This window comes from Amphiura filiformis, chromosome 12 (genome assembly GCF_039555335.1).
Source record: "Amphiura filiformis chromosome 12, Afil_fr2py, whole genome shotgun sequence".
Lineage (NCBI taxonomy): Eukaryota > Metazoa > Echinodermata > Ophiuroidea > Amphilepidida > Amphiuridae > Amphiura > Amphiura filiformis.
The window spans coordinates 26,489,432-26,498,092 of record NC_092639.1 but is presented as its reverse complement, the minus strand read 5'-3'; the positions used below and the strand labels follow the sequence as shown (position 1 = coordinate 26,498,092).

The window sequence follows — 8,661 nt, the reverse complement described above, 5'->3', positions numbered from 1 at the left end:
TAAGTTTTTGACCACGTTCGTCGTGGCTAAAATGACCTCGTGAATGTGGTCAAATTAAAACAGTACAACCCCCTTGAAGGGTCAAAACAACCCCAAACGTGGTCAATTCAAAATGACCACGGAAAATATAACGCCGTAGTTTTTAGTGTGTAGTTACACCCCATCCAAAAACACTGTTTTAACGACGCATCACATGGTCTCACTCCATTCCTATCCCCTCACGTTCACCTCGCGAGAGCATGGAGTCATTTCCTAATTTCAACGTCATTGGCGCACTACTTTCCATTACTAATGATTGGCAAAAAGTTAACGACCAATGCAAGGCAAAAGCAATAACAGGGTTCGGGAATCAGGTACACCTTATTTTTTAATCTACAGAAAGGAAAGAATTCACAATTCCATTACATCAGTCTTCTGCACTTATTTAAACCATTAATGGATTAAACCGTTTAAACTATTAAGGACAAAAACTTCACCATTTTAATACAATCATAACGTATGCGCTTTTAACTTGTTCTACTGTTTATAGTTTTAACTAATTGCAGTTTAAAGCTTGAGTTAAAGATTTACAATAATATTGTTTAATCTTATAAACCTTTTAAAACTTATGTAAGGAGACAGCCGAGGAACGCAGAGTTAAGAAAGTTTAACATTGTTTAAAGGCTTCTTTAATCGGGGAATTAGAGTGCACGGTTCAAATTCAGGTTAATATCATGTTCGTCGCAGACCAGATAATATCATAAACCTTAACCATTCATGTCAAATGAATCTGATTTAAATCGGCCTACATATATAGCTCCACTGAATAAGTTAATCTTAACTTACTTTGGTAAAAAAATAAAATAAAAAGTAATTAAAACTAATGCTCGATATTATGCATTATTAGCCACGTGGGACTTCCTACACAGCAAAAAATAAGGAGTAGGGGAGAGCGGGGAGTGTTCGCCCTAGGGGAAGGTTCGCCCACCCCTTGTTTCTCAGCACTACGGCTATCAGGGAATTTGGTGATGGCAAAATTAGGTGACATAGGTCATTATAAACTTCTCATATTAGCTGCGTGATATATAGGGACGTGTTCATCGAACTGCAGCCAAAACAAAAAATTTACACCAAAACGTAATTTTTTCCTGCATTAATAATGTTGTTTTATCATTGATGCATAAATACAGATGGTTTTAATGGAAATCTGTATTGGGAACATATGGGATTTGTCAAAGATTTAATGCAGTTATAAACTCCTTATTCGATTTGTGTTTTGCATACCCTGAAGAAAATACAAAAATGTGCACAAGGGGCTCGTTCGCCCTTTTGAGGATGGGGCATGTTCGCCCTATATCTTCCCCAGGCGGACTTACCCCCAAACTGGAGGGCGGACCTGCCCCATCAGCATATTATGCAAAATATTGATAATTAAACCATTAAACAAGGTAAAACTACTGAAAACATGTTTTTTTAAAGTTATGTGATATCGGTATTACTCATACCACCGTTTATGTCCTAATCCATTTTTCCCCGAAGTTGTAAATATGATACGTTTAAGCTTACTTTGGACCCCTACATTTTACCCTGACCCAACCCCTGCAACAAATTTAGTGACTCCCCAGAAGAGAATGAATGCCCTGTATACTCTTGCTAAATGTTTGCATTGAATATGTTATTGTTATGCAATGTTTTAACCTTTTTTTGTGATTAGGGTGAACTTACCCCACCATATGGGCGAACCTGCCCCAATATGGGGCAAGTTCGCCACTTTGCAAAACTTTTTTGTTTGTCCTATCCTGTTGCTATTGTAAGGCCTATAGTTCTGGGATTGTGGCCGAATATAGCTAAGACATACGGCTTTCACATAGGCTAATCAGGTCATCCCTAACCTTAAAATTGACATCGCTAGGCTGGTCAGAAAAAAATAGGGCGAACACTCCCCGCTCTCCCCTAAAGTGCTACCGACTAAAGTATGTTGATTAAAAAATAGACCAATTATTTACTCATCAACGAGTAAAAGACGATATTTGACACAACTCTAAAAAAAAAAAAAAAATGGTCAATGGAAAGAAGTAAAATATTTTAATCGCCACATTGTATTTTACTCAAATCGCGTAGTAAATTCAACACGCGGAGTAAGTTTAATTCGACGACGTATTAAAATTCATGTCATCATGGCGTATAAAAGCGGAGCCGGGATGCGGGTGCAGTGTCCGCTGGTGGAATGGAGTTTGTCAGCAGTACAACCAATGTTTGAAGGTACTAATTTCATTACTATTATTCATAACTTTATGTCCATATACCTGTTACACAATTTAGAAATCTTATTGTATGATTTGAACCGGATATAGACAGGTTTTTAAGTTAGTTAAGCTTATCAGTAATTGTCATCGGCTCACCATGCTAGCTGTGTATTTGCGATCGTAACTAATGTACTAGTCTGAGCGCAACCTCGAAGTACATATACGCTGATGTGGACCAGGCCCGGGGACCAGGGGCGTACATGTAGCAAGCGGATAGGGTGGACAAAGTCCATGGGCCCCGACCAAAAGCGAAAATGAAGTGGATAGGGATCAGGGCTGATAAAGGAGATGTTTAGAAGGCCTCACACTACTCCTTGTCCATATGCCCCAAAGCTCTTGCTACGTCCCTGATCCTGATGTTGACTCGTGCCACATAACTTTTTTTTTGCAGTTATATGTAGTAGGAGAGTGAAACCATTGCAAAATATCACTTGAAATTTTTTTCCATAGGCAGTTTTCTTTTTCAGTGCATTTATAATATTGATCTATATTTTACTTACAGATCAGATGTGACTTTGGGATTTTTGTGCTGCCCTACCTCTTTCCAGGAAAGGTATTGAAGAAAGATGCACGAACGTCAGTCAACAGGTAAATTTCTATCAATAATGTTGCATTTAACTTGCCAATTTCTTTGTGCATTTCAGAATACATGTAGTTCATTGAATGTGTAGTTCATGAAACCTCAAATGCCAAGGGAAACCCCTACATAACCCCTTATCCTCACCGACAGGTGTTGGCTATCGTGAACTTTGAATAATCAACCGCGAATCTTATAATTATCTTGTTTACCATTTCTGTAAATTCTTGTCTCCTAAAGTTTGTGTCCCTTGAAAATAGCATTGCCCGCTATCACAGGAATAATAATATAATAATTATAAAGATATTTTAAATATTTGCAAAATCGCATGAAAGTAGAAATGCCAATGCAATGGGTGATTACAATGTAAATTACATGTAAATATGTCATATTTGCTTTAATATTTCAAGAATTTCAGCAAGAGTTTTCATTTTTGGTTATATACCTTCTGACCAATTATAGACAGTTTAAAAATAAGACATGCATAAATTTAGTTATTTGTGTTTTAAACCTTCCATCTGCTTCATCACTTTCGAGTACCAAACAAATTTTGATTTATGGTTGATACAATGAAAAGGTGGTGGATTTTCTATTTTAAGGCAGCTTTATTTCCCTTGAATAGTCCCAATCCATGAAATTAATGTCCTTTATTACATTTTCTTTTATTTTACATGTTTCAGGAAGGCACAGCTTTGGACTGGTTCCTCGCCAACTTTACTGGACGCACGCTGCCATTTATATACTTGTGAAGCAAGTTGAATCCAGAACTGTGTTTTTATATAAATGGATAGGCAAGCTTTTTCAATGCGCAACAGTGATGAAAGTTGTAGAACTTGTGGAAAAGATATACCAAATCCTTCACATACAATGACTTAGCATATCCAGTACAGGCTGATCACTGCTATTTGGCAGTTCCTGGACACTATATCAGCTACTAAAGAACCTGGTAACGTTAGACAATTCTTGAGTGTTAAAACATAATGAAGTGAAGACTTAATTTCTGTCCCATTTAAAACACTCAGCATCTATAACATTAATTTTCAAATGACTTTTTCACATCAAAAGTTTTGGGAGAGGTGACCGTCGACCGGCTTCTATTTTATTCTATGTTTGCTCACATTGGGTAATGAGACAATAGACATGCTATATTGTGATTTATTTGATACCTATTTTGAAAATAAAACCAGGAAAAATGCAGAATATTATATTTAATTTTGTATTCTTTTCATTCTTTTAGTTTAAAATACTGCTTTGTTCCAGCTGCAGATGGAGCCTCAATACAACTCGAAAGTGTTTTTTGCTTAATATTTGTTGAGTAAAATACGTTTCATGTTGCTCAAAATGTTGAGTAACACTTTACTATTCATCATTTTGCAAATCTTTTCACTTAAGTTTTACTCAAATAATGAGTAATCGTTTTAATCAACACTTGCGTAAACCTTTACTCAAGGTTAAACGAGTAAATGTTTCCTTGTTTCAGAGCAAAAAGGAGCTACTCAATATTGGGTAAAATTTAATCAACAAACGTTGAGCAAATATTACTCCATAGTCAATGAGTAAAATTTACTCTCATCTTTGAGTAAAAACGGGAGCTACTCAATATTGAGTAAATTTTACTCAACAAACGTTGAGCAAACATTACTCCAAGTGAAAGAGTAAATTTTACTCTCATCTTTGAGTAAAAAGGAGCTACTCAATATTGAGTAAAGTTTAATCAACATGTACTGAGTAAACAATTAATCAACCGAAGCTGAGTAAAAATTACTCAAAATTCGACTAGCTCCCTTTTTACTATCGTGATGAGTAATATTTTACTCAATATTGAGCTTTTATTTTTTGCTGTGTATATACACGCTCTGTTGTTGTTTTGTTTTCTTCAACTTACTTCCTATAAGCTTTCCTGTATCAAAACTTAACTCAATTCTACACGTTATGAATGCTTTGTTTTTATTAAAAGGTTCGGTATATCGTGAAAGGTGACATTGTCACGGATGACGAGGACTTCTTTCAGAAAAGACTTCTACTCAACTGTCTATCATCTCTGTAACTTGTGGCGGTCATGCCCAGGTCTGTTCATGCTGATATCATACAACATGACAATGAAATGAAACAAAAGATAATACAATGCGTGAAGTATGTATGAATGTTTACGGTCTGTAAAACAATAATTCAATTTTCAAGTTCATAACACAGTGGCGTACCTGGGACCAAAAAGTGATGGGTAGGTATAGGTGCGGATGGTGCGACGTACCCGTTCCCCCACCACCACTCCATCGAAAAAATGCACTTTTCAGAGTAAAATATCAAAGATGGAACAACTACAACCAGAGCAGATGATGGTGGATGCGATATCGTTATTTTTGACGTCTCCATTGGATTAACACATAATCATGGAATCTTCACAAACAATTCTAAATTTGTTATGTGGTGTCAAAGCAAAATTATCTTACTCTAAAACCGTTGGGGTTCTGCAAAGTACCCCACTGCAAGTATGTTAATTGTCCATTTATAATCGCTAACCGTGTATTGTGAATGGGGCTGTCAGCCCTGTATCTTCGCCAGCCTCGTACGTCCATGTTGCGTGTCCTATATGCCGCCTGAACCAACTTACCATTTGACATGCTAAACTGCTCATAATAGCCCACAAAAATTCATTATTAGATGGATATAACCCTTTTGCATTAACACGAGTTTTCGTAGGAAAAATATCCATATTTTGGAAAATTTGTCAGCCTTGCCTTGCAAAATAGTGCTGCCTACGGGTCTATTTATTTAGACAGTCAAGTTAGCTCAATCGATTAGGCGTTCGACTGTGGTTCGAACCCCAGCGGTGCCTATTACGCTCTCGTGGAAAAATTGAGTTAGCTTGAAATTCAACTGGACAAGGAACTTACTGCTATTAATAATTGTCTCGTTGTAAGCCGTACGAAACTCGGGGAGCTGATCCTGGTTGCGACGGGTATTTTGTAGAAAGGTGTGCGCTCTTGAAGCAGCAAAGTCCCTGAATCGTTGTGAAATGGTTCATGGAATGATGTGGAGCTGTAATGTTTGTTGCTCGTTTTTTTGCGGGTTGATACATTTATATTTGCTCGCATTTCCAACAATTTTAGAGACAATTTTGTCATAAAAGTAGCAAAAATCAAGAGATTTTTTCTCATGAAATAGGTTAATAACTTCGTAATGCTTGTTGCTCGAGAAACAATACACTTGTACTGAGATGTTGATTCACCGATCCCAAGCAGGCTCGTGTACTAATCGCATCAACGTAACATCTCAGTACGCGTGCATCATTTTTGTACAATTTCACTCCCAACAAGTAAAACGCAGTTATATTAACCCATAATTTATGTATTGATATTTTAGCGAATAGTGTGACATTTTTATGTGAATGAAAAAAAACAAAACCTAAAAACGAATGAACATGATTCAATAGAGAAATTTTAAAAAAACTGTATATAAATTATTTTCTCTACACCTGAGTGCTGCTCTTGAGACATTAAATGCTGGAAAAAAACCGGGAGAACCCAGTTCATATGCGGATATTTCCACGTTTCTTGATTATAGGCAAATAAACTCGTCAAATGTTTTGTTATGTCATTAACAAATAATATCATATAATATTAAACTTGTCATTGACTGAGGTATAGAGAAAGCTTGGGAAGCCAAAGCCAAATATTAAATTCAACGATGAGAAATACAGTAGTGTAAACCTAAGCAGAACGACGTTAAACTTTTCAAAATATTTATATGATTTTGTCAGGTAAAAAATGTCATTCTTTATAAAGAATTACATTTTGGTGATTAGCAGATAGTTATTAATGGAGCCCCTATGTGCTTGGTTATAACCTCGTGAACTTATTACTTATGTTCAAAATCATATCGAGGGCTTAGAGCAAGATCTAGCTATGTCCATGTGTTTTCTCAATTACATGTTACTCATTTCGGTAACAAATGGACGGTTAATTCTGCCCTCCATAAGAAAATGTAAGTGACTTTGGGGTATATGCGTGGTCACTTGCGTCTAACTAACTGTTCAAGTGACCATGCATATACCCCAAAGTCACTTGCATTTATTATGGAGGGCATAATTAACCGTATATTAGTTGCCGAAATGAGTAACATGTAATTGAGAAAACAAATGGACACAGCTAGTTCTAGCTCTAAGCCCTCGAAATAAAGAGTTTTACTATTTTACACAAAATCGGGTCGTAAACTTTGGCTTAGAAATAGGAACCAAAATTCAGCCTATGTAGGCCCTATACTATTGTTGCGATGCTGTGAAAATTTTCTTTGACGACCGACTCAACAACTCAAAATTATATGAATTGATCATACTCACCACCATGCATGCTCACTCCCCCACGCATTATAATATAAGTTATCCCATCGGTTTAGGTACAAAATAATAGAATGATCTAGTTGCAAATGAAACTTAACCTATTGGTAAACAAACTATGTAAACAGATTAGGAATAATATGAAGTGTCTTTTAAACTTACAGTAAATAACACACAAAATGTTTGAAATCTTTTGAAAAGTTTAACGTCGTTCTGCTTAGGTTTTACCGTAGTATACGTACGTTTGATACTCTGGTTCTCAGCGTTGAATTTAATATTCGGCTTTGGCTTCCCAAGCGTTCTCTATGCCTCAATCAATGACAAGTTTAATATTATTTAACCTCTTTTAAATAACGGTACATGAATAGAACACACCCATTATGTTCCCCAAACTTACTCCCATTACTTTGTTTGCGTCCAACTTGCATGCTTTTAAGACTTTAAGTAAGGCAATAAATTCAATACCAGTTAAAAAATCGAGATGCAATAATCATGATGATAGCGGTCTCCCAACCAAAATTTCTCCGATATATCTCAAGAACTACTTAATGTAGTTCCAGGCATGTTTGTACTCGTCATTCTTTATGACTAATATATAGTCAATTGTATGTAGTTTCCTATATAACGGAAAAAACTTCCTCTATTTTGTGACGAAAAACAACGCATGAATTGTCAGTTCTGGCATTATAAGCATGTAATTGGCTTATAATATGGGGAGAGGGGTGAACCCCATGAAAACAAGTATGACACAATGGTTGCAACTCAGAACTTAATACAGATATGTTATATGGAAGCCAATGATTGATGAACTAAATAAAAGCGCACGTGCCTACCGAATTTATATTATTGTACGGTCAATGATGAGGATGGTGTATTAGCGGGCCATTTATGGTCCCTCTTTTCTTTTTTTGTTTGGTATATGCTTTGGATATGATGTTTGCAGAGTAAGTTTACAGCGTTGGTTAAACACTTAAAAGTGAGCTGCGTTCTTCTCCCTTTTCGCACGGAGTTGTGAGCTAACGATATTGTGTCAATGAACAAGTAGTATACTTATTAAATCCATGTTAACAGGTTACCACGCGTTTGCGTGTGAATTGACGGCAAATAAATGACATGCAAAAATGCTTTACACAACTTGTGGACCAGTTCATGCAACAAACATGTAGTTTACATAAGTTTACAGAACAATTTACAAAAGCACATTAATTAGCATGAATATTAACACGTCCATTATTCTAAAACAGAAACAAACGTGTATATTATTTTAGCCACCCTGATGGTCAATCACGAACTTCAGTTAACGATGTCCCTGCTCTGTGTATATGGTATAAGGTACCGTACTATTATCTCTCCAAATGTAAAAGAGTGAAATTTTCACTCCCTGTCAAGAGTGAACTGATTTTCACTCATATAGAGTAAAATTGGCTCCTATTCGAGTGACATGAGAGTAATATAATTCACTC

General features: G+C 36.1%; 1 long non-coding RNA gene across 1 annotated transcript; it reads left to right on the top strand.

Moving 5' to 3' along the window:
• Positions 1-2,197: 2,197 nt before the first annotated feature.
• On the top strand, positions 2,198-3,936 carry LOC140165348 (uncharacterized). The gene is made up of 3 exons (XR_011860685.1): positions 2,198-2,241; positions 2,788-2,873; positions 3,543-3,936. It is a non-coding gene; the product is annotated as an uncharacterized lncRNA (long non-coding RNA).
• Positions 3,937-8,661: the final 4,725 nt, after the last annotated feature.